The 25,428-nt window shown below is 42.5% G+C and overlaps 1 protein-coding gene across 1 annotated transcript in view; it reads left to right on the forward strand.

Moving 5' to 3' along the window:
• The window catches only part of LOC122801555 (E3 SUMO-protein ligase RanBP2-like), a 2,328,503-nt gene that overhangs the window by 1,739,453 nt on the left and 563,622 nt on the right, over nucleotides 1-25,428 (forward strand). The gene's annotated exons all lie outside the window — the stretch shown is intronic.

Below are 25,428 nucleotides of genomic sequence, written 5' to 3' on the forward strand. Positions count from 1 at the left end.
GAATATATAAAATGAGTGTGTGTTTTTGTATTTTACTGAGGACTTGAAAAAGCATAGGTGTTCTACGTAAAAGCGCTTGTCTGAATTAAATCTGTTTTTACAGCCGTGGTGGTCATCTGGAGTTCTTCTTTACATTACTGCTGTTTATCTGTGGTTGATCTTTGGACTTCTGCTGATATTTTATTTTTGTGCTTATTGGCAAAAATGACAATCATATTCTCACCTATGTGATGTAGCATATAGTCCAGTAGGTCAAGAACTGAGCAAGACGTTGGATTAATAGATTTTCATTTGTGCACATAAGGTAAGTCTCATATGGCTAAGAATACCTTCCTTAAGATTGGTGAGTGACCTCTGTAGGTAAGGTTCCACTACAGTGGATTAGCAACAAATCTTCCATGCACTTTGGTTGAGGAAGGGGAGTCTGAGGTGTGAGACTTGACCTTTGCTGCTGCTATGTGTAGCAACGAAGTGAAGATGCAGGCATAGCAGGATAAAGAAAGCCCCTGTAATGGTACATGTGACCTGAATTCAATTAGTGGCTCAAGCCCTTGATAGAAAAAGTGTGGGGGGGTCAGCTTTGGAAGACCACACCCCCAGCTAAGCATTACGTCTGAGGGCAGTGCTGGGTTTTCAATAGTGGGCTTGTCTAATCAAGTGGTGATGGTCCTTGCCTATGTGATTCTGAAGTGTGGGTAACCAGACATAAACCCCGTAAGACCTCACATCAACACTGATGGGAAGGGAATAAGGACATAAAGGAATTGTCCTTAATTTTCAAAAATCTGGCAAGGATACATGCTTCCTGATATTTGCTAGGATGATGGGACCCACTTGATAGCCCTCTTCCTAGAGGATCTGAGAGACCTTTTACCACTGGTGACTGAATGGGCTTGAGTCCAGTTGAGGAGGGCTTGATGGCTGACATGGAAGGAGGAGGAAAAGAGCATAGAAGGGGGGAGGGGCAAAAACTGAAGATTCAGAGGTGGGAATCAGTTAGTGTAAAAATAAGTAATTATGATCTGGGCCATGTGGGCAGGTGCCAGAAACAGTCTGGTGTGCCTGCCTGTGTTTTGGAGAGCATTTTTTGATCTAAAGGTAATGTAAATGAGAGAGAGAGTGAGGCATCTTTGATGATTTTGCAGACATTATGATGTTACTGGGGAACCTAAGGTATTGGTGGAGGGTCAAGAGAGTCTTCATTATTGCACTTTCCTCACCAATGGATGCTACTTTTGATAACTTCAAACATTTTTTAATCATTTGTATGCTCATTCTTTTTAATTGTTTAGACCTGCCACCATCTGGCCTTACCACTGTTCCCAGAGTCCATTTGTTCCCCACATTGGAGATCAGAATTAATTGCAGTAAAGCACAACCATCGTGTTTTTCCAATGATGTCCTACACCACCAATTTGACAGCTTAACTCATTCTCTCATGCATTTAAAGTTTGAATGCCTTTGTGATGGCTACCTGGGCAGCAGTCTTTTGAATCTCTAAGAAAAAAATGTGAAAGTAATATGTTTTTTTTTTCCATTGCTTTTTCACTTGAAAGCTTTTCCTCATTGGGAGTCTTGCAGTGCTTTCAAAAGAAAAATATCTTTAGTCACTCTTGATAAGACTGTGGCAAATTGCATGTTATATATTTTCCCTGATGGATTATAGCAATATTAAACAGTAATACTCTCGCTGTATGTCAGATTTGTCAAGAAACGGGGAGGCATGAATGAAATGGGACAGGGAAATAACTGCCAGTATTAGTGCATCACATGATGGTAAAATTGATTGACAAAAGAAAATGTAACATTTGCTTTCACGCTGGAGCCTTTGTTGGATATTTTGTCATAGCTTTAAAAGGTTGCAACTATGTTAAGTGGAGGTCTGTAGAAAATGATCATGAAGATGCTGCCCAAGATCGTTTGTGTGTCGCCATTTTGAACTTGTAGTTAAAGTATACGGTAGTGAGGAAGCAGTTTCTGGAATTCCGCCTGAAGTTTGCAACAACTGGGTAAACTTGTCTGAAGTAGAAAATGGAGCCCAGAAGTTGCTTGCAATATAGTTCCTAAAAAGAGGGCGATTGCAATTTTTGTCTGCACATTTTCAAGAAATTCAGTTTTGACTTTTTTTCCAGAGAATGTTGTCAATACTGAGATGGATTATTGATGTCCATCAGCAGCTGATATGGTTGATGGACAAAATAGTAATATTGTTCATTTAGAAATACATTTTTGAATGTGCAAGTATTAGCTTTGGAGAGCAAGCAAGATATTTGAAAGATGGAAGACCTGTCCTATTTGAGATTTTTCATTTGCTTGCTGCCAAAATTATGCTGATATTCAGTGGACCAGAAAGTAATATGGATTCTCCCATATCCCACTGCTGTGAGGATTTCACCTTTTGAGGTCAGCGTTTTTTTGTTATTACTAGCTGTTAATTTCTACAGTCCAGTGTGGCCTGGAGCTGTAAATTGGTTCAGATGTCTTTGGATAGGTAGAGGAAGAAGGTATTCAACTAGACTATGCTCATATACATGTACGTGTGTGTGTGCATGTGTAGATATATATATACTTATATATATATATATATATATATATATATATATATATATATATAGCTATAAAATATTTCATGGTAAAAGCCATTGTGTTTTGATGATGGAGGAACTGATTGTTTTTTTTTTCTGTTTTAAACAACTTTGTTAAATCATTGCATTGCAAGCTCTTGCATGGGATTACATACATTAACAGAAAACGGGGGGAAAAAGTAACAATCTCCATTGTTAATGTCGTGTTTTCTTAACAGTTTTTGTTCACTTCAACATCATATAAATTTCTTCCTTTCCTTAAACCTCAGTACTCTTCCTTTATTCTTTATGCATTTTTCACAAAAATTACGTTTATTTCTATAAAATGCATTCCTTCACTTTTCTAAATCTCTCACCCCCAGTTTTTACCTCCTTTACAATATCTGGGACTTCCTTTAGGTTGGAATGGATGTTTTCTATTTTGTAATATTATTTTGGTAGCCAGTAACATGAAACTTAGTGTAATGCTTCACTATATACAAGTAATTCAAATGCTGTATCCCATCTCAAAAGTCCATTTCTTAGTTACAATCATGTGTTCTAACATTTGTAGCAAATTTTTAAAATTTTCCAGCTCCTTACATTCTCAAAAACATGTTCCAGATTAACTTTGTCTTCCCATCACACCTCTTCTGATGTCTGCTTTGGGTATAAAAATATCTGTGCAAATACTCTGGTACAAAATCTTAAAACTTCTGGAATTTGTTGTTTACTTTGGCCCCTTACAAATTTCTTCCCTTTGTTCCATTGTAAATTGCCTTTACATTCTCTTACCAATCTTTTTTTAGCTCCCCTAATTGATTCTTACTGCTGTGCAGTATTTTATGTGCCCTACCAATTATAACCTTAACAGTAGCTCCACATATAGACTCTACTCAAAACTCTACCACAGCAGGTCTTTCACGTAGTACTCCTTGCCCTCTTTCTTTTTACGTGTACTCTGTTATCAATCCCTGATATGGAAGGCATTCTCCAGCCTGCTTTCCAGACTTCTGTGTAGCTCTGGGTCTATGAGCTTTGTGGCTTGGAAGTGGATGACAAGATAAAGGAGGAGCATACCTTTCAACCATAACAAATTCCTCTGTAAATACCATTTTTGAGGGCAAAATATTGGGGTGCCACAAATTCCCGAGTGGCCCCTTTAATTTCCGAGTTTCCCAGGGGTTTTTTTTTTGTTCCTGACATCATTGGCGTCAGCTTCATGAGGCAGAGAATGCCAGAACCATTAGTTATATTCAATTTAACTTGCTGCAGCAGAGTTGGATGGTCTGCGTGTATTCACTTTAACTTACTGCAGCAGAGTCGGACCATTTTGCGACTGCGTGTGCTTCTTCCCCCAGGTAAGGCCAAAAAAAAAAAAGACTAACTGGGGCTTGATTCTTTTGTGCATGCTTTCTTAACCGAGGCTTTACTTAATGTGCAGAGACTTGCATTACGAAGCGTGTGCGCGATAGCATGTTTGCATTGCTTTCTCCTGGCTTGGGCTCTGTGCGTGTGTGAAAAACTTGGCAGCATCACGGTATTCTGTTAAGGAGGAAACACGGCACCAGTAAACTTGCTTTTGAACTTAAATTTGTTAAGGAGGTGTGTGTGTGCATATGTGAAACTTGTCTGCAACACAGTATTCTGTCAAGGAGGAAACATGGCAGCAGAGCAGTAAACTTGCTTTTGTTTTGTACTTAATTCTGTCACGGTATTCTGTTAAGCAGTAAACATGCTTTTGCATCTTTGCATTGCTTTCTTCTGGCTTGGGCTGTGTGTGTGTGAGAAACTTGCCAGCAACTCTGTATTCTGTCAAGGAGTAAACGCTGCAGCAGTAAACTTGCTTTTGAACTTAAATCTGTTGAGAGACGTTTGTGAGTGAGAAGTTAAGGAGGAAACACGGCAGCAGTGAACTTAAATCTGTTAAGGAGAGAAGTGTGTGTGTTTGTGAAGTTGAAGTAACATGGCAGCAGTGAACTTAATTCTGTTGAGGGAAGTTTGTGTGTGTTTGAGAAGTTAAGGAGGAAACACGGCAGCAGTGAACTTAAATCTGTTAAGGAGAGAAGTGTGTGTGTTTGTGAAGTTGAAGTAACATGGCAGCAGTGAACTTAATTCTGTTAAGGAAAGAAGTGTGTGTGTGTGTGTTTGAGAAGTAGGCGGAAACAGCAACAGTGAACTTAAATCTGTTAAGGAGTGGAGTGTGTCTGTGTGTGTGTGTCTGTGTGTGTGTGTGTGTGTGTGTGTGTGTGTCTGTGTGTGTGTGTCTGTGTGTGTGTGTCTGTGTGTTTGTATGTGTGCCTGTGTCTGTGTGTGTGTCTGTGTGCGTGTGTCTGTCTCTGGGTCTGTCTGTGTGTCTGTTTGTATGTGCGTCTGTCTGTGTGTGTCTGTGTGTGTCTGTTTCTGTGTGTCTGTATGTCTGTGTGTTTGTGTGTGTGTGTGTGTGTGTGTGTGTGTGTGTGTGTGTGTATGTGTCTGCGTGTATGTGTATGTGTGTGTATGTCTGTGTGTGTGTCTCTGTCTGTGTCTCTGTCTGTGTGTGCCTCTGTGTGTGTGTGTGTCTGTCTGTGTGTGTCTCTGTCTGTCTGTCTGTGTCTGTCTCTGTCTCTGTCTGTCTCTGTCTCTGTCTGTCTGTCTCTGTCTCTGTCTGTCTCTGTCTGTCTCTGTCTCTGTCTCTGTCTGTCTGTGTGTCTGTGCTTGTCTGTCTGTGTGTCTGTCTGTGATAGACGTTAAGGAGGAAACAGCAGCAGGGAACTTGCTTTTGAACTTAAATCTGTTAAGGAGAGAAGTGCGTCTCTGAGAAACTTGTCAGCAACACAGTGTTCTTGCTTTTGTAAGTACTTCTGTTAAGGAGAGACGTGTGATCACTGGCTTGGGCTCTGTGTGTTTGAGAAACCCGAGGAAACACAGCGGCAGTTTAAGGCTAGAAGAGGTGTGTGTCAGCAACAGGGTGTTCTGTTAAGGAGGAAACACGGCAGCAAACTTTTGTACTTGTGTGAATCTTTGCAAACTTGATTCTGTTAATCCTTGCATGTGGCTTGAGAATGTGTGTGTAAAATGCTCCAGTTAGGTTAACCATAGTTCTCAACTGTCCAATGTTTTACAGAACGTCTGGAATGTTTGGCTAATACTTTTGGTCTGTTCCTCTTAAAATTTGTGGTTTTCTGGCAAATCAGTAAGAACCGAATTCACTAAATAATGATGGCCATTTATGTTTCAGACTTCCTATCTTTCAGGAGACGCATAGTAACACAAAACATTTTATTCTAGCAACTTTTCTAAGATTATACAAGCAATTTTTTAAATGTGTCCCTGGTTTTGGACCTTTGCCCCCCCCCTCCCCCAAATAAATTTTGGCTTTTACCAGTTTCATTGTGCTGCATAGTTCTTCAGGGGGAGAGAAGTTTAGTGCTGCTTGTGGCAAGTCTGTGTTAATAGCACAACAGGTAAGAATACTTGCTTTTGATGCAGAAGGCTGTGGGTTCTACTCCCACAATATGTGGATGGATTGCTGATACTGTACTTTTAAAGGGGGTGGATGCTGCAGTCCTGTGAACGTCCTCTTTGGTGGAGATACCTAGTAACTGTGAACCTGTTTTCAGTTTGCTATCCATTCCCTATTGCAATTTTACTAGCTTATCATTTTTAATGTAACATAGGCAATGTATTCCTCAAGGACAATGGCACTTTATTTTTAGATGAAACAATGAAATATAAAGTTGTTTGCTAGCAGCAACCGCTTCATTAGTTACAGATCTCTTTAATGTGGAATTATTTAGATGACTTTTACTTCTGCAGAGATTGTACATATTTACTGATACTGGTAGATTGTGGAACCTTGATCAAACTTTTATTATGGAAATGTTCTGAATTGGGCAGCTTTTTTATTATTGCTTCATGCATTTTGTTTCATTGCTTACTGGAAAAATATCCAAAACAAATTTAAAAAGTGTTTCAACAAGTGTGCTGTATTATACAAGGTATATAATTTAATACAGTCAGGAAGGTGCATCAAAGAATACACGTATGTTTTGTGTGCAAGGGGCCTATGATTTGAAAACAGCCCAAAGGTAATCTTTATCTGCCCCTGGCCAGATGCATTTTCTTTGAATGTGGGTTTCAGTGCTGTTTCAGTGAATGTGTGTTCAAGGGCAGAGAAGTTTTAATGCTAAGTCTGTTTTCATTGTGAGACTGTATTGCTTTGTTTAGCAGATGTCTATTAGTGTTTATGCTATAAAATGTAAAATAAAAGTTTTAAATTAAATCCAAATAATCATTGTAAAAGTAAAGCCGTATACACATTATAGTGTTTATGGTAAATCCCAATCCCTCCGAGCTACATGCTCTAGGGACCTAAAACTTGTCACCACAATTAACAGAACATGCTGGAGGGATACATTCCTGTCCCAGAGACTTCCCATACTCTGGAACAGACTATACCTATATGTCAAACAGAGCTCCTCATTAGCACTCTTCAAGAAGAATTTTGATGATTGGATGGGAAATAGGAAATTCACCCCAGGGATCACTTCTGTGGCTCTGCTTGACAGGGGCACAGGAAAATAATTTTCTTGGGTGGTGAAAGCCAGGGTACCTTTTTGGCTAGGCTTATATAGGCCCTAGGGCCAATAGCCTAGTACCTACATATGAACCTATGGGGAGAAATAGCTAAAGTAATGAGACATTGGAATGGCTACAGGGGGAGAGCTGTGTATGGGGGGGCCCCATTCGACCATGATTTTGTGAGAGGGGGAAGGGCGACAAACTCAGACAACCCCATGTGGCACAAAGTCTAGCTACACCACTGATCAGTAGGCCATGGAGAATGACTTTTGGAGGTCCTAGCAAACTATAATATTCTTTTGCTAATATTAGAATATTGACTACCATTAATTGCCTTACTTTTACCACAAAACCCACATACTGCAAGTCACCAAAAAGAAAATCCTGAGGTTGATCATCGTCTCCCTTCCCAGTGAACATTACTGTACATTTAAAAAAATAGTTACCATTTACTACAGGGTCTAGGGCCATATTTTGGTTGTCTGTTCTTCAGTTTACGTTTGAAAGTTGGTATCCCACAATTCCACTGGAGTGGGCAAGGCTTACATAATTATGTATGCAGATTTTGTTAATCAGCATACGGATTTCTACCTGTTTTTCATGGGCCTTTGTCCAGATTTTTGATGTTTCCAGCTTGAGAGGTATGAGGAGGAGACTGAACATCCTCTGCATCCAGGAAACAATATGGAAGGGCAGTGCAGCAAAGCTACTTGGCTTGAGATCCAGAGTTTAGTATTCTGGGAGGACAGAGTGAAATGGAGTGGGAACTGTGGTAAAAGAGAGAAGCTTCAGAAGACAGTATGGGATTTCATCAAAATTAGTGGACAGAATCTTGGCAGTCAGACTTCTTTGTAAGGTCACATACAAGAGTGTCCAACATGCAACTTGGGCAGAGTTCCTCCTAGTAAGGAAAAGGTATTGGTGTTAGAATCAACAATTTCAGTCATTTGTGATGTAAAATGCTTGCAACTAGGATTGTGTCACTGTGGTTTGTTTTCATTTATATGAATGTATGTGATTGCCTGTGTAGTAAGTGATGGTTTAATAAAGATGTTTCTCGTTTAAAATAAAAGGGCAGGAATTGAACAATTTATGTAATGTTGCTTAGTTTATATGATGTATAGCAATATATGTGAAGTATGTTTGTTTTAATTAGTGTGATTACTTTTATATGAATGTAAATTTGCCTGTGTCACAAGTGAAAATTCAATAATGGTGCTGGGGGAAAAAAATTTTCAAAGTCATAATCATTGAAGAGGTTGACCCATAGCATAAACCACTGGTTGACACAGTCAGTTACAAGCAGTGGCCAGCAAAGGTTGTACGAGAGAAAGCACAAAGAAGAAATAACTCAGGGCTATAGCACTTCAGAAAGACTACAAAATAGGTGGAGTTGAAGAATGGCAGAACCTCGAAATAAAAGTCTATGGTATGTGACTTTGCAGCTAATAACCCCAAAAAAATAAAAAATGAGCTTTGCATAGCATTAGTCCCAAGCAAACTTCCTAAAATCAGTCACAGTTCTGTTAATTACAACCAACTTAGTTGTTCAAATGTGAACTCCAGCCAGCTAAGTGAATTTTTTTATTTAATCCAGTAAAAGTCGGAACATAGACATAAATTGCAGAGAGGCTTGAGCACTTTTGTCCTGTATACTTCAGGATTTCATCAGAACCTCAAGCTGATTCAAAATCACATTTAAATATAAAACAAGGGCAAGTGTGGTTCATGGCATAAGTATAGTGTCCCTTGAAATCAAACATTTCCTTGCATATTAAGAAAACATTCAAATTGCATTAGTTACTTTCAGTGTGATAAATGCAAAATTTTAAACTTATATTTTACTATAGTTTCAATTAAATCAATTTTAAGGCTGGAACAATGGAGAGTTGTTCATTTAAACCAGGGGGACTGGAAGCATTTAACTTTAGTTGCTGCATTAGCTCTTTAACTTCTAAGAACGTTTCTCATTGTCCCCTTCCATCATCTTTTGGTAAAACTTCAGTTATACCAAATTTAAACATTTTAAAATTTTTGCAGTGTTAACGATGCTTAAAGAACACATTATTTTCTTCTAAAAATATTGTGGTTATGCTCGTAGTCTTTCTAAGCTGTCTTTTTGTTTTTCCAATGTAAAAACTTTTACAACTTGTGCAAACTGCAATGTAAATTAAAACTTTAGTGTTAACAATTCCTGTTGGCCAGTATGATTTTGTCAGTTCCAAAGTAAATGTATTCGCCCTTAAATATGTGGGGGCATTGATTACAGTTATACAGGCACAAGTACCCCAACTTAAAAAAGCTACTTGGACATCTTACTACCTTTTCCAAGAGTCGTTTCAGATTTTTCCTGTTTTGTATGGAGAAAGGGGTTTCTCCTCAACTGTTATAAATAAGTCCATATCAATTTTTAAAATATTCCAGTTGTTTTCAGCTCTTTCTAACTTGTTTAATACTGTTAGTATATTTAATAACCTAGGAATTGTTAAAATTTGAGATGTAGCATTCATTAGAAATATTGTTTAAAAATGTTATCCCTTACTAGGGTCAAAAGAAGAGGAGGGTTTACATTTTGTTCCCCAGTCCTGTGTAACCTCATCTCCTATTTTACAAAGTGTGTTAGATGGATAACCCATATCTAGAAACATTCATGTGATTTTTGTTAAGTTCTTATAAGTCCATGTCGGAACACATTCTGGCTACTCTCGCAATCTAACTTTTATAGGCATTTTTCTTGCAGTAAAAGGGGGGGCAACTATTATAACTGTGGTACATATTAGAGAAGGTTTCCTTTCTATAAATAGTTGATTCAAAGTTAGGTTTTTATTTCTAGTTATTGTGACGTCCACAGAATTAATACTGTCACTACTGGAATAGTGGGTAACTCTTAAAAAGTCTGAAGTTTGGTTAATGTAGTTTATAAATTCACAGATACTTTCTTTGTGGTTCCAAATGATAAATGTCCAGGAATATTGGGTAGAGTTTCAAACTATCTTTATAAATGGGCTCTTAAACTTTTTCCCCGTATGTACATTACCCGATTTGCATAAAGTGGGGTGCAGGCTGTGCTCATCGCCACTCTGTTTAACTGTTGGAAGTACTTGCCCTCAAAATATATGTAATTATGAAGTGTTAATTCCATCACATATATTAAAAATCTGATCAACTTGTGGTCTAAGTCTTGTAAGCTCCATTATTTCTGTGCGAACAAACTCCAAACTCTGATTGTGGGGTATGCTAGTAAATAAGTCTAAAACAAGTCTGTGTGGTGTCCCTTGAAGTCTCACAAACCCAGTACATCAATAGAATGGGTCCAAAAACAAATGAGGAAATTTCTCTGTGTGAAAGATGTAAGATTCCCTTGAGTTCAGGTACCTAATAAAAACCATACGTAATAACAGGTGATAGAAATCCTACCTTTTAAAACTTTCCAAAGCAGGGACCTCTATGAAGTGTGGGCCTCCAGTAATCCAGACACACCAAAATGTGGTTATGATGCATTGAACACATCTTTCTAGGTAGCTGCCACAGGATCCATGATGGAGACATTCCTTGACTAAAGGCCCACCCCTTGTCAGGGGGGTTACTCTACCAATTTTGTGCCTTTCCTTTTGGCTTTTCTGAAAAGTCTGCCCACTGGTCATTACCTTTTGCAGAAATAACGGGTTCATATTTACCATTATTTGGGCGATTGCCTTATCCAGCCCACATCACCAACAGTACTTTTGACAGCCTGGTGTCAGTGTCCATAAGTCAGAACTCTCACAAAGCATCAGGACTACTTTCCTGACAGTGCACCTAGACTGTCCAGCAGAAGGTCTTTCTACCAGAGGGTAAAGTTTTGTCCCTGTTGGAGTAAGTAGTAAATGGATTATAACTGCAAGGGAATTTATGGGGATCCTGGGATACATGGCTTCTGACATCCTAATAGTCCCATTGTCAAAATTGCACATGAGAAAACTGCAGCAGTTCCCAAAAAAAAATGCTGGTCCCCAGAAACCAAAATTCCTCTCTTACTTTGCCCAATAAAAATAAATTTTATGATGGGAGGTAGAGCATTAAAACCAATCCAGGAGCCCACTTCAGCTCCTAGAAAATGTCCAAATCTTAACCACAGATTGTTCAGTCTTTGCTTGGGAGCATGGCTGGGACAGCTTATTCAAGAGACTTGGGACTGACACCTGCACAGAAGTATAAAGGAGATAATTGCAATTATTCTGGCATTAAGCGTATTCCAAAAAAGACTAATTCCACTAGCAAAAAATGATACTAATAGCACTACAGTAATGTGGTATATAAACTAACAGGAAGCAACTCATTCCTGATTATGTATTCATATTAGCAATGTAAGTATGGCTAGCGGCTCGATGCTTAGAACTCTCTCCTTAGCTTCATACACACAGGGTCAAGACCGCCTACTTATCATATAGTCTGAGCAGATGCCTCCCAATGAGTAGATGCTGAAAAGGGAAGTTGTTATGGATCTAGTCTGAGCAGATCCCTCCCAATGAGTGGATGCTGAAAAGGGAAGTTATGGACCTCACCCAATAATGGGGTGTACCAAAAGTGGATCTTTCTACTTTTTTTTGCAAAACAGGCAAATAATGTTCTTCTCAAGGACTCCCGAGAGAGGGATGTGGATAATGGATGCTTTCTCTCTCATCTGGACAGACCTTTTTCTCTATGCCTTTCCTGCAATACCCTTTATCCCTAGCATATTGCAGAAAATGAGACAGACCAAGGGTAACAGGTCGTCTCCATCCTAACATTCACCTAAGGGTGAACCATGGCACTCCTCTCCTCTTGGACCTTCTGTTCTAGAACAAGAGGTCTGTTTTCCATCCCAATGTGAAAATACCCAGTTGGCAGCTTGAATAATTGGTTATTGATTGTCTAGGCAGTCTTTTTCAGGTAACATTTTATTAATACTGGAGGCTTGAAAATAGAGGACCAGGAAATCGTATTTGGCAAAATGAAACATTTTCGGTCTGGTATAAGGCTAATGGTATTCTACCCTCCCAAGCAACCAACCTTGGAACAGTTAATAACAATACTTCTCCATCCTGCCTAGACATATTAAGGCTTTAGGTATAATTCTGGTGGCTGCCAAAAAAGCAATTGTGTGAAAACAAAAATCTGTCTAAAGCAACTGTATTTGAAGTAGTGAATTTTTTTAAAAGAGATAAAGGAACTGGAAGTGGGCCTTTATAAAAGGGTAGGAGCAAATTACATAGAAAAAAATGTGGCAACAACATATGCAGAATAATGTTTTGGAGGAGGAGTGAGATTTAAGGGAAGGCAGGAATTGATCAATTTATGTAATTATGGATTGCCAAGTCTATAAAAGAATATATGTGATGTATAATGTTTGTAACTGAATATGTTAACATGGTTTTCTTTTATATAAATCTAGGTTTGCCTCTGTTTTAAATGATTCATTGTGTGTCATTTTAAAAAAAGAATACTTTTCTCTCCTGTACAAAGGACAACTGTCTTATTCTAGTGTAAAGGTGCACACTTTAGTTGTATCTGCCTGCCTTGCCATGGTTCTGTGTAGCATATACCCCCCCATATGAAACCATTCTTAAAATAGGGATGCCCACGTATGAACATGCGCCCCCCTTTCCACCTGAATTATGTTATGGGGAAAAAATGTTGCCCTTTGAGCTAGTGGCCTCAGCACCACTGATATTGCTTACATGGAAACATACCTACTCCTGGCACTCTATTTCTGAGGCTACAAGCTCTGATTTGCAAAAAGCCTTTCGTTATTTTTCCCTGGAGCAGTATTTCTCTGTGAACTAACCCTTCTTGCTGAGGGTGGTTGTCAGATGTCTTCTTGAACCAAGCTATTCATCTCTCTCCTTTCCCAATTCACAGAACAGGTGTGAGAGAATACTTCAGCCTCTGGATATGCACCAACCACTAAGATTCTACTTGCAAGAAGAACTTCCCATATAGATCCGACCAGCTGTTGGTGGTCTTTTGCTTGGATAAACTGGGAAAACCAGTGTGAAAACAGACCATTTCAAAATGGATTGCCACCTGCTTTACTTTTCTTACCATGGTAAGCTCATTCCTTGCAGAGTCTGAGCTCATTCAACCAGAGCAAAAGCAACCAATATACCATTTTTTAAAAGGGACACCTACACTGACCATCTGAGAAGCAGCCATTTGGTCTTGTGTACACACCTTCACCAAATGTTACCACCTTAATGCCATATCCAGAGCTACAGCTTGGTTTGCCTCCATTTTTCTGTAGAATTTTGTGTCCCTGGCCCAGAACTCTCCTCACCCTCCCCAATTAAAAAGCTTTAGGAATCTTTCAAAAACTTAGTACTGCAACATTGACTATAATGATCATAGTACAGCTGTGTTAGATAACTTACCATAATTGTAGATGTTCAAGTTGATCAGTGTTTTACTACCCTTTCCTTTTATCGTACCCCTCTTTTCATCTGCCCTGAGGTTGGGATGGGTATACTGCATGCTATGTCCTCTTCCCCAACATACTGTGCTCCTTTACCACAGGACCGTCAGTTGCAATTAGGACAGATCGTGCTGTCCTTGAGGGACATTGGACTATAGTATCACAGGCAGGAAAGAACCGAGGATGGTGACAGTCAAGGTACCATTATGCCCCCAACATCCTGACTTCAGATAGGGATGAGCATTCACAGACTGGAGGGATGGTGAAAGACTCTGGTATTTGGGCCAGCCATGAGCTACAATTGCAACATTGATCTACTTGAATATCTACAATTATGGTAAGTTATCCACACAATTGTACTTTCCCTTCTGAGAGAGAGCACACTGAGGTTTGTGCTCATTGCTACTGCCATTCTTGGAAGCTCAGTCTTTTAAGGCATATGATTATGTATATTTCTTGCTTGCAATGTCACCTAGATGAGTTAGACAAACAGTGATGTGTAGAAAATTGGACCTTGCATAACTGTGGATACAAAATACCAAGTAATGTGTGATATTTAGTGATGTCCTTCCATATCACTGTTGCAGTATTCATTACAATAGGGATCCCCTGCCAAGTTCAGCCCAACATATCAGGTCAGCATACCAAAGATTTTAGGTTGTAATGGATATGCTTTATGTCACACATGTGCTCCCCGTGCACGATGTTAGGCAAAAAGGTGATATCCGGATGTACCAGCTAAAGAATTTTCTTTGCCCATTTGAATGCTCGTTCGTCTGCTGGTGACAAAACCAATTTTAGATAAGTGCCCTGTTGAGGTTTTTAGATTTTTGTATCTTTGTTTGCCTTGTTTCTGGTTGTTTGTTTCATGTCCTACAGAAAGAGGAAATGCCAGTGCGGGACACAGATTCCCCATAAAGATCGTCATGAGCAGTGTTTGTTTTGTTTAGGCCCTTCCCACGACATACATATTGTGAGATTTGTCAAGCTTTTATCCCTAAGCGTTGCATAGTCAGCTTTCTTCCCTTATGATTTACTTAGATAACTGTTGACTTGAACTGTTGTCTAAAGACAGTACAGAAAGATCTTCCCTGCCCAAGGGTCAGCTGTCTGAGAAGAAAAGGACCAAGAAAGCTCTGTCAGTTTCTTTGACTGTACTGCCACCACAGGGCACCTCTCTTGAGGCTGGTGAAAGCCTGGAGGATTGTCTGGTTCTTTTCTCTGATTCTTCCGACGCAACCTCTTTGGAGGCTGGCATGGCTCTGACTCCTCGTACGTTCATGGGAAACTACAGCTGGTTATTACTGAAGGCCCTAGGGGTGTTACTCCTATATTAGTGAGGGAAGAGGTTATTACTACTATTATAGTGTGTCGTCAGAGTCATCTACATTTTTTAAGGCTGACATCTCACTTAGAGAAGCAGAAGACTAAACACATTTTGCCTTCTCCTAAGAATCCTCAGAGTGAATGGCAAAACTTCACTCAAGGTTTGTTTAATGACCTTATAGCTTTGAAGCCTCCACAGGGGTTTCTGTTTCTTCTTCTTGTTGGTCTTCTACCCCTTTTAAGAGGCCTTGGGAGCAGGATTTTTCTTTTGAATGCAGATTCTGATGAAGAGGCACTTATTCCTCTCAGACTCCATCTCCATTAGACTATGGTTCTGAGGAGGAAGAGTCCATCAGTCCTGACTCTCCTTTTGAGGAGATTTCATTTGGTGACACTATTTTCATACTGATGGAATTTTTCAAATGGGACTTTGCTCTGATGGCTGATGTTCAGAAGCGGTACTGTGAGCTTCTGTAGGCCCTCTGCTGTTCTTGCTGCCCTGCTGAATGTTTTTTCCACTACTTCTCAGGTTCCTGAATCCCAGCCATCTGCTCCTAAGAAACCTGATGGGCTTTATAAAGTGCCTGATGACTGCAAGTTTCTGCGTGTCCCTCTGCTGAACCTTCTGCGGCATCAGTGGCTTTTGATAAGCCCTCCAAAATGTTGCCTTCAACTAAGTTGCTCCTCTTTGATAAGGACAGCAGAACCATGAAAGAGCTAGGTAAGAAGGTGTATGCCTCTGCTACCCTAGCCTTTAGAACTGTGAGCTGTCAGACTCATATGACCAGGTATGTCTTGTGTCCTCTGTCTCAGGCCTGTCAAGCCATTTGAGATCTTCCTGATAATGAAAGGATGGCATCTGCTCTTGCTGTGGTAAGGATGTCCTCCCAAGTTGCTTGCCATGTCATTAATTGGAGCTATGATGCAGTTGATGCTTCATCTAGGTTTGCTGCTTTTGAATCTGTTTTGAGGAGGTGTTCCTGTTTCAGACTTCAGCCTTTGCCTGATGGTATGAAGGCTAAGCTGATGGATGATCCTTTGGATAATAAGCATTTGTTTTGTGCTGCTGCTGCAGAGTTAAGTCCCTGCAAGAAAAGGCTATTGTCTTTCAGGAGTTGAAGCATATTTTTGTTTCACCTGTTAACAAGTTTCAGAGGAATTACCCCAACAAGCCTGCTTTTGTCTGTAGACAGTCTCACCCTCCCCAAAGATAAAAAAGGGTGGTAGAAGGGCTCCCACTGCTAAAGCTACAAAAACTGTCTGTTTAGAAGCCTCCTTTTCCTGAAGAAGAGGTGCTGTCTGACTGTCCTTGCCCTGTTCTCAGTCACATTCCTTTTTCTCTGACATTCCCTGTCACTTCCTTCTTGGTTAAAAATCACCCAAGACTCCTGGGTTCTTTCCATCATTTGCCAGGTTTATTACATGGTTTGGAAATCATCAGTCCGCCTCTTTTGGGCATTCTTCATCCTACTCAGGAACAACTGCCCTTTTTTTCCAGAGGTGCTTCAGCACCTGTTGCTCAAAGAACAATTCAGGAAGTTGCAACCCCCCCGAGGGAGAAGAGGATTTGTTTCCAGAATGTTCTTGGTCCCCAGGAAAGAAAGCACCTGGAGACCTATTCTGGACCTTTCTCAACTCAGTACCTTTTTTTTGAAGATCCCTTTCTTTCAGATGCTGTCCCTTCAAACCTGGTTTCCTCTGCTACTTCCTCAAGCTTTTTTAGTTTCCCCTGGAGCTCATGGATTCTTATTTTCACATCCATATTCATCCCCTTTTCAGGAAGTTTTTATGTTTCTCTGCTTCCTAGCATTTTCAATTCTCTGCTTTGCCCTTTGGCCTCTCTACTGCACCAAGGGTTTCCACCAAATGCCTCAATCCTGTGATTGCTTTCTGCAGGTTGAGGAATACAGATCTTTCCTTACCTGGATGACCTGCTGATTCAGGCCTCCTCTCCGGAAATATTACTTCAGTATCTGCACTTTCTCTCTCTCTGGCAAAGCCTGGGATTCATGGTAAATTTGCAAAAGTCTCTTTTGACTGCTTCTCAGGGTCATGCTTTTGTGGGATGAAGGCTCCAGACTGTTCCAATGCTGGCATCTCTGCCTCCTCCCCAGGCTTTAACAGTGGTTGCTTTCTTTCAATTCCTTATTCCTCCGGCTGCAATAACAGCCAGGGAGTCTCTCGGGGCTCTGGGTTTCATGTCTTCCACCATTCCTGTGCTCCCTCTAGCCAAAAGTTTACATGAGAAAACTTCAATGGTTTCTAAAGACAGTTTGGCTCCAACATTATTCTGTAGATTTTCTGGTTCCTCTGTTTCCTTGCCTCAAACTGGAACATCAGTGGTGGATTTGTTAGTTGTTCCTCAACCCAGGGCTTCCTTTTCAACCTCCGGTCCCCTCTCAGGAACTCTCTATAGATGCCTTGGGTGGGTGTCCTCCTTCAGTCCTCTTATACTGCAGAGCCTGTGGTCTCTTTGACATTGATGATGTCTTTTGTCAGAGATGAGAGCTGCTCTTCTGACTCTTTAGGCTTTTTGTTCTCTCTCCCTTCCAGAGCCCCTCAAGATTCTCACAAACAATACCACAGTGATATGGTATGTCAACACAAGGGGGGACAAGGTCTTATCTATTATGCAGGTTAGCCCTTCAGGTTTGGGATTTGGCTGTCCAGTATCAAGTGACCCTTCAGGCAGTTTACATTCCCTCAGATCAGAACATAGTGGCAGATTTTTTGAGCAGGTCCATAACACAGCACCACAAGTGGATGCTTCACAGGGATGTGTTTCTGGATATTGTCCATCAATGGGGTACTCCTCAAATAGATATCTGCCTCCCCTCTGAACAAACAGCTTCCTCTATTTTGTGCCAGAGTCCCATGCCGTCTGGCCTGGAAGGCTGACTCCCTGTCTTTTTCTTTGAAGGGGATATTTCTTTATGCCTTCCCTTTCCTTCCTCTCATTCCAAGATTCCTGTTTAAGATAAAACAGGTTGCTCCCAAAATCTTTTTGGTGGCTCCCTTTTGGCCCAGGCAGCATTGGTTCCCTCTTTTTGCATCTTGCTAAGGGCAGTCATCACAAGTTACTTCATAGGATAAACCTACTCGCACAAGTCAAAGGGATTTGTCATGCATTCCCACCTGTCCACTCTTCAACTAACATTGTGGGTGATGGGGCTTTGATCTCCTGCAGACACCTTTTTTTTCTAGGGACATGCTTCAGGTCCTGCGGGAGGCCAGAAAAATCCACTACTAGAAAATCTTACTTATCCAAATGGAGGTTTTCTGTTTGGTGTCTGTCTTGTAAACCTGGATCTGTTTACTCTGAGTGTTGTTTGTTGTTCTCTGTGTGAACTGTTCGATGCTGGGTTGGTATATACTTTTAAGACCCATCTATCCGCTACCTTTGCTTTGTCTGCCTTTAATTCCCCCTTTAGCCTCTAGATTTGAGGCTAAACATTTTTTAAAGGTGTCCTTCACATTAGACCTCCCAGGAAGCTTATTCCTCCTTCCTGCAAACCTTAATTTTGTTTTAGAAAAACTGACTCTGGCTCCTTTTGAGACTGCTGCTTCAGCTTCCTTATAAGATTGTTCTTGGAAGACTGCTCTTTTGGCCCTTACTTCTGCCAGATGGGTGTTTGAGGTGCAGGCTCTTATGGCTGTTCCTCCTTTTTTAGTTTCCATAAGGACAGGGTGTCCCTTCATACTAATCCTTTTATGCCACTCTTTCCCTTCTCAGTCTGATAGTAAGAAGGCTTTGCACACCTTGGATTTGCATAGACAACTCAGATTTTATTTGGAAAAGATTAAAGCTTTTGTAAATCTGAACAACTTTTTGTTTTCATCCTAGGTCTTTAGGTTTGGCTGTTTCCAAACAAACCATTTCTTCTTGGATATCTAAATCCATTTCTTTTTGCTATTCTTTAAATGTGAAGAGCCTTCCTTCCTCCGTTAAGGCTCATTCTACTAGGGTTGCAGCCTGTTCTGGTGCTTTTTTCAAGAGTTTGGAAACGAATTCTATTCTTGAGGCAGCTAACTGGACTTGTGTGCATGCCTTTATCAAGCACTGTAAGTTGGATGTGATGTCTAGGGCCAGAGTTGGCTTTGCCAGGGCCATTTTCCATGGCTTCCTAGAGGGCTCTGCTGGCCCTTCCGCCTCCCAATCTTCTTCCTGACCTATTGCACTCTCCTATTGTAGAGAGTACTGTAACAGTGATATTGGAAGGACATGGTGCAGTTGTGTAAAATCTTAACAAAACAGTTGATGTCCTCTTCACTGTTGCAGTATTCGCTCACTCCCTCCTCCCCCTGGTCCTTTTTCCTTCTGGATGAGCTTGTTACTTATATCCTGTCGTTCCTACTGGGGCTTTTCAATTCTGAGAATGGTACGTCTGGATATCACCTTTATGCCCTCCGCTATACACGAGTTGCATATGTGTGAGGTATGGCATACCTTAAAGCAACCTAAAGGCTTTGGTGTACATTCAAAACATCAGGCTGCCCTTGGCAGGGGATTCCTATTTGTAAAGAACACCTCAGCAATGAAGAGAAGGACTACCGTTATGGTAAGATCTTACAAAACTATACATGTTATGTAGTCCAATCTCGCCTACGTTCTTACCCGTGGGTTCGGAGCCGAACCTCTGCTCCGACTCGGCCATACTCTAGCTCGAAGTCTTTCAATTGGCTGGGCTAAGAGGTATCCCATGCTGCACTGCTCCCTTTCCCCAGATCTCATTTGCTGCTCGTAAAGCTCAGACGTGGTCTCACGCTTGGCTTTGGCCATGTATTACTTTTTGTCGTCTTGACTGAGTTTTTTGACTAAAATTTGATCCAAAAGCTATTTTCATAGATAGGTGTGTGTGTTGTTGCTTTGTGAAGCTGTTTTGTGTGGCCTTTGTCTATGTTTTGTCTGGTATCCCATCAGCTATCTCCCAACGGGCTAGGCCCATTTTAGTTAGAGGACCTAGTCCTCCCTTGGTTATCTGTTTTCCTTCTGTGCTCGTTGTTGTTTTTAGATACCTATCCCCTCTGGGCTAGGGCTGTTTAAGTTAGAGGACCTAGTCCTTCCCCTTGTTTTTCCTGTCAGGACCGTTTGAGTTAGAGGTCCTGGTGTGTGGTGTCTGTAGTTTTAGTCTAGTTCCCTCGCTTGTTGCTGGTGTCCGTTTTTCTGTTGTGTGTTAGTATCTTACAAAAGAACATAAGCCTTCGGGCTTTAAAAAATTTAGTAAATGTGGGTACAAGATGTCGATTACTGATGGGCACTCTGTGTGTGTTTATTGTTTGGGGGCTATACACCTTCAGGAGTCTTGTGCATTCTGTCACGCATTCAGCCCTCGTGTTCTTCAAGAAAGGAAGAACAAACTAATTCTGAAGGGAGTACTGAAACCCTCCTTCGAGGAAGATTTGGAGAGGTCTTCTAGTGCTAAGTCCTCTCCCTCAAAAAGAGACAAAACATCCAGAGCAAAAAAAGATCTCCGGCTCTGTCTGTGTTATCGGAGCCTCTGGAGAAAGTTACTAAGTCTACTGTGGCATCCTCAGCTCCACTGTCTTTGGTGCCGAAGGAAGTTTAAGCGACAGAACATAAATCGGCTCCCAGCCTCTCGGAGGCGGTGACGGAGATACTAGTTCGGAACCGGTCTCCAGTACTTAGACCAGTTTCTCCTCCTCGCAGGTCTCCTTCAGAGAGGAGGTCTAGATCTCCTAACTTGTCCTCTAGGTCCTCCAGGACACACACTGATGTGGATTGAGTGATGCAGAGACTGCTCCAATCACCGGTGCTGGCTAAATTGCTTTCAGCTGCAGCCCATTCGGCTCTGGAGCCAGTCACCCATCAGTCGTCAATAGATCCTCCGAGCAAATCTCAGCCTTCGGAGACAGAATGGTTGGCGCCGTCTGATGCTTCTAGGTCGGCTCCGATAGCCCATCCTGGCTTATCGGCTCCTATCTCAGCTCAGACCCCGTCGGCTCCCTCCAAGGGGTCCAGGACTCATGGTTCCCTGGTTGGGCCCAAGGGGGAGGTCTCGGGATGCTCTTCGGCTCCTAGCCTCCCTCGTGTGATCCTGACCCTTGCTTCGGCTTCAGACCTTGTCCCTTCTGCTCCGAAGTCTTCCACGGTTGGTCGATCTTCAGAGCCGGGGGGACCAGCTTTCGAGGTCATGCGGAGCGTGCTGGCCAGGTCCTCAGCTGCATCATACAGCAATGATACTCTACCCCCTCCAGCTCCGGTATCAGTCTCTGATCGCCCCCTATCCTTGGACAGCAGAGATCCAAGGCCTCGGGATGCCTCCATGAGTGGTCCCCAAATTTCTGAGGACCCCCCAGAGTTTTTGCCTGAGGAGGCACCCAGAAAAAGAACGTGCAAAAGGAAGCACATAGACTCCCAGGAGGAGTCTCTCACGTCGGACACCGACCTCGAGTAATCAGAGGGGTCCCCCAAGTCGTCCTCTGAGGATATCTCTCTCTCTGATATCCTAGAGCAGAGGCAACTGGCCCTCTAAACTCCCCTCCGAGGAGGATTTGGTGTTTCTGAAGGCCTTTGGGGCTCAGCCCTGTGCCTCCTGGGTCTCTCCACCCTTCGAACTCCTGGAGCTAGTTTGTCAAAGGGTATGGGAAACCCCTGACACTTATGGAACCCAGCAAATTTCTGTCCACCCCCCTCTGACAAAGAGTTTCTTACGAAGGGCATTCCAGTAGATGCCATGGTGGTGGCTGCGGCCACCAAGAAGGAACTGGCTGAGACTTCATCTACCGTCCATCCCCCTAACAAGGAGTCTAGGACCATGGACCAGTATGGGAAGCATACGTTTTCTTCAGCGGCCTTTACACTGCGGTCACTGAATTACTTGTCACATTTTACAATGCTTCAAAGAGATCTCCTGAAAGAGCTTGGAGATGCTCTGCAGGGTAACATTTCTGACGCAGTGGCTCAGAAAGTCAACGCTCAGATGTCTACCCTAAATTCTATTGTCAACTCCTCCATGAGGCTGATCTCTTACGCAGCCGAAGGAGCGAGTAGGGCAGTGAGTTCCGGCGTTTCTCTCAGGAGGCACTCCTGGATGCGCCTCTAATTTCGTGGGGGCTTTCAAGTCTACATTCACCAATGCCCAATTTGATGGTTCCTTGTTGTTCAGAACCAAGGTGAAAGACACTCTCACTAGGTGCGAGCAAGAGGGAAAAACTCTGTCTGCCATGGGAGTCTGTTTTTCCATGCCTTCTAGACCTTATCCCAAGGTCCAGAAGAGTGGGAAAATGTGGTTCAAGAAATCGCAGAGGTTTTTTCATTGACTCACAAAGTGATTCTCCCTCCAGAGGCAGGGGAGGGGGTGGTAACTCAGGTAGACACCGCCCTAGAGGCAGAGGAGGCCCGCGTAACCAGGGAGACCATGATTCCTTTTGTGGTTCTCCCTACCAGCGCTCCTGATGGGAGGCCCGACTGTACGTTTCCGGAGCTAGTTGGGGGTCGCATTTCACTATACTCAGAAGCCTGGCAAGACATCACCCAGGACCAGTGGGTATTAAAAATAGTTTCCAAAGGATACCACATCCCCCCCCCCACCAATCAAAAGAATCCCAGATGTTACACCCAATCAAAGGGATTCCGCAGCTTCAGAGGTTATAAAGCTACTAGAAAAAGGAGCCATCCAGCATGTCCCCTCAGACTGGATCGGATTAGGGACTTACTCCAGATTTTTTTTGGTGCCGAAAAGAACAAGGGGCCTGAGACCCATGTTGGATCTCAGCTGATTGAACCTCCACTTAAAGAAGTCCAAGTTCTGAATGGTCACCTTGCAATCTATTCTCCCATTGTTGGGAAAAGAAGTGTGGATGTGCTCCATAGACCTCGAGGATGCTTACTACCATATAAAGATGGACAGGGCATCCAGAAGTCATCTATGCTTCCGGCTGGGAGTCAGTTATTTTCAGTTTCGTGCTCTGCCCTTTGGTCTCACTACAGCCCCCAGGGTGTTCACCAGATGTATGGCAGTGGTGACGGCTCACTTGAGACGTCAGGGATTCCAAGTGTTTCCGTACCTGGATGACTGGCTCCTTTCTGCCACCACCAGGCATCCACTACTACAGACCAGACACACCACTCTCAAGCTGCGTCAACAGTTGGGTATCACTCTAAACTGGGAAAAGTCTGCCTTGTTGACCTCACAGCGTATCACCTTTATAGGTGCCGAGTTAGACACCCTGCTCATGAGGGCGTTTTTACCACAAGAAAGGATTCAAGTTTTGCAACAAGTATACGCGTTGCTCGCTCTGAAAAAAGTGAAGGCAAAAACGGTTCTCAAACTATTAGGAACTATGGCTGCAACAATTATGCTCCTTCGGTGGCTGCTCTTCGCCCAGTGGTCTCTACAGCATTTTCATCTCATAATGATCACAGACAGGTGCAAGCAAGATCTACGCTGGTGGCTTCACACCAGCAACCTCAATGCGGGAAAACCCTTCGTCCCATCCCCCTACTGTTGCCACAGTGACCACAGATGCCTCCCAGATGGGGTGGGGGGGCATTATCTCGGCAGGACAGTCCAAGGCACGTGGCAGGAACACGAGATACATCTGCATATCAATATCTCTGAGATGAGAGCAGTGCTACTAGCGTTGCAAGCACTTCAGAGCTTTCTTCCTCTCGGGACAATTGCGATCCACTCAAACAATATGTCGGTGGTATGGCATCTGAACAAACAGGGAGGAACCAAGTCGTATCCTCTTTGCAGAAAGGCCATTCGAGTGTGGCAGTGGGCAGTGTCTTCCCAAAGTTTTCTTGTAGCAATGCACATTCCGGGGAAGTCCAGCGTGATCGCCGACAGGTTGAGCAGAGCTATTCTAATGCCTCATGCTTGGTCCCTGAACAGTCAAGTTGCGGAGCAGATTTTCCGAGATGGGGTCAGCCTTGCTGCGATCTATTTGCCAGTCCCCTCAATACCAAGTGCAGCAGCTATTTCGCCCTCATCCCCCCTCAGGGGGAGTCACCCAGGGATGCTCTAGTTCACGATTGGCCCTCCGGTCTACTTTATGCCTTCCCACCTGTTCCTCTACTTACAAAGGTTATTCAGAAAGCGCAGTCCTTGGGAAGCAGAATGGTTCTGATTGCTCCACACTGGCCTCGTCAAATTTGGTTACCCTTTCTCCATCCCTCTGTCATGGACACCCCCTGGATTCTGGACCCACAGCCAGATCTACTGACTCATATGTCAGGGCAGTTCCATCCCTCTCTTCAGACCCTCCGGTTGACAGCCTGGCTACTCCACTTCCATCACTAGTCAGGCTTCATAATTTTCCTCCGGAAGTGATTCATATTCTGTCTTCTTCCCATAAGCCTTCGACCGGAAAGATTTATTCCAGTAAATGGAAAAGATTCTCCATCAGGGCTCAGGCGAGACAAATTGATCCTTATACAGCTCTGATTTCTTCAGTTCTGGAGTTTCTCTCCATGCTTTTCAATCAGGGGTCAGCAGCCATGACCATTAAAGTACAGTTGGCCGATATTTTCACTTTTCACATCTCTAATGAACCCAGTCTAATGGCGCATAGACTTTGTAAGGCATTCTTGAAAGGCACTATGCTGCTTCGCCCTCCAGTCTTTGACCCGGTCATGCCTTGGGACCTAAATTTTGTGCTACAATGTCTCTCTTCTTCCTCCTTTGAGCCTGCAGCTACTTGTGAACTGAAATTTTTGACTTTGAAAACTATCTTTTTGGTAGCCATCACTTCAGCTAGACGGGTCTCTGAGCTCCAAGCTTTGTCAATCAGACCGCCTTACTTGATTTTTCACAAGGACAGGGTTTCCCTCAAACCAGACCCTTCCTTTATGCCAAAAGCGGCATTGGTTAGTAATCTCAACCAATCCATTAAACTGCCTGTATTTTTTCCAGAGTTTTCTAATAGGTCAGAATTTAAGTTTCACCAACTGGATGTTCACAGGCAGTTGCGTTTTTATTTGCATAGAACGAAGGATCTTGGAAAATCGGATCTAGATGGATCTCTAGTTGCATTTCCTTCATTTATGCCTCAGGTGGTAAGGATTTACCATTTAGAGTGAAGGCTCATTCTATCCGATGTATGTCTACCTCTACAGCATTTCAGGCCAGGATGTCTATGGATGATATTTGTGCTGCGGCTACGTGGGCATCTCTTCACAACTTTATTACTCACTGCAAATTGGATTTGGTATCCAGAGGCAGATCTTCCTTTGGTTCCACAGTGCTCAGGAGTATTTTCCACTGAGCCTCCCAGGGTTCAGGTGCTGGGGACGCTGTCCCACGGGTAAGAATGCAGGCGAGATTGGACTGCATAACATCAAGAAGTTATGTACTCACCAATAACGTTCGATGTATGTAGTCCATCTCGCCTCACATTTTTACCCTCCCGCCTTCCCCCATCCTGGAGGACCTAGAGGTTAGTTCTGGTTTCAGTACTCATTTTATTAATGGAATGTGTTTTCCTTCTCTATGTGTTATGTGATTGAGCTTGCAGCAAACAAGATCTGGGGAAAGGGAGCAGTGCAGCATGGGATACCTCTTAGCCCAGCCAATTGAAAGA

This window comes from Protopterus annectens, chromosome 5.part0 (assembly GCF_019279795.1).
Source record: "Protopterus annectens isolate FY-2018-M chromosome 5.part0, PAN1.0, whole genome shotgun sequence".
Lineage (NCBI taxonomy): Eukaryota > Metazoa > Chordata > Ceratodontiformes > Protopteridae > Protopterus > Protopterus annectens.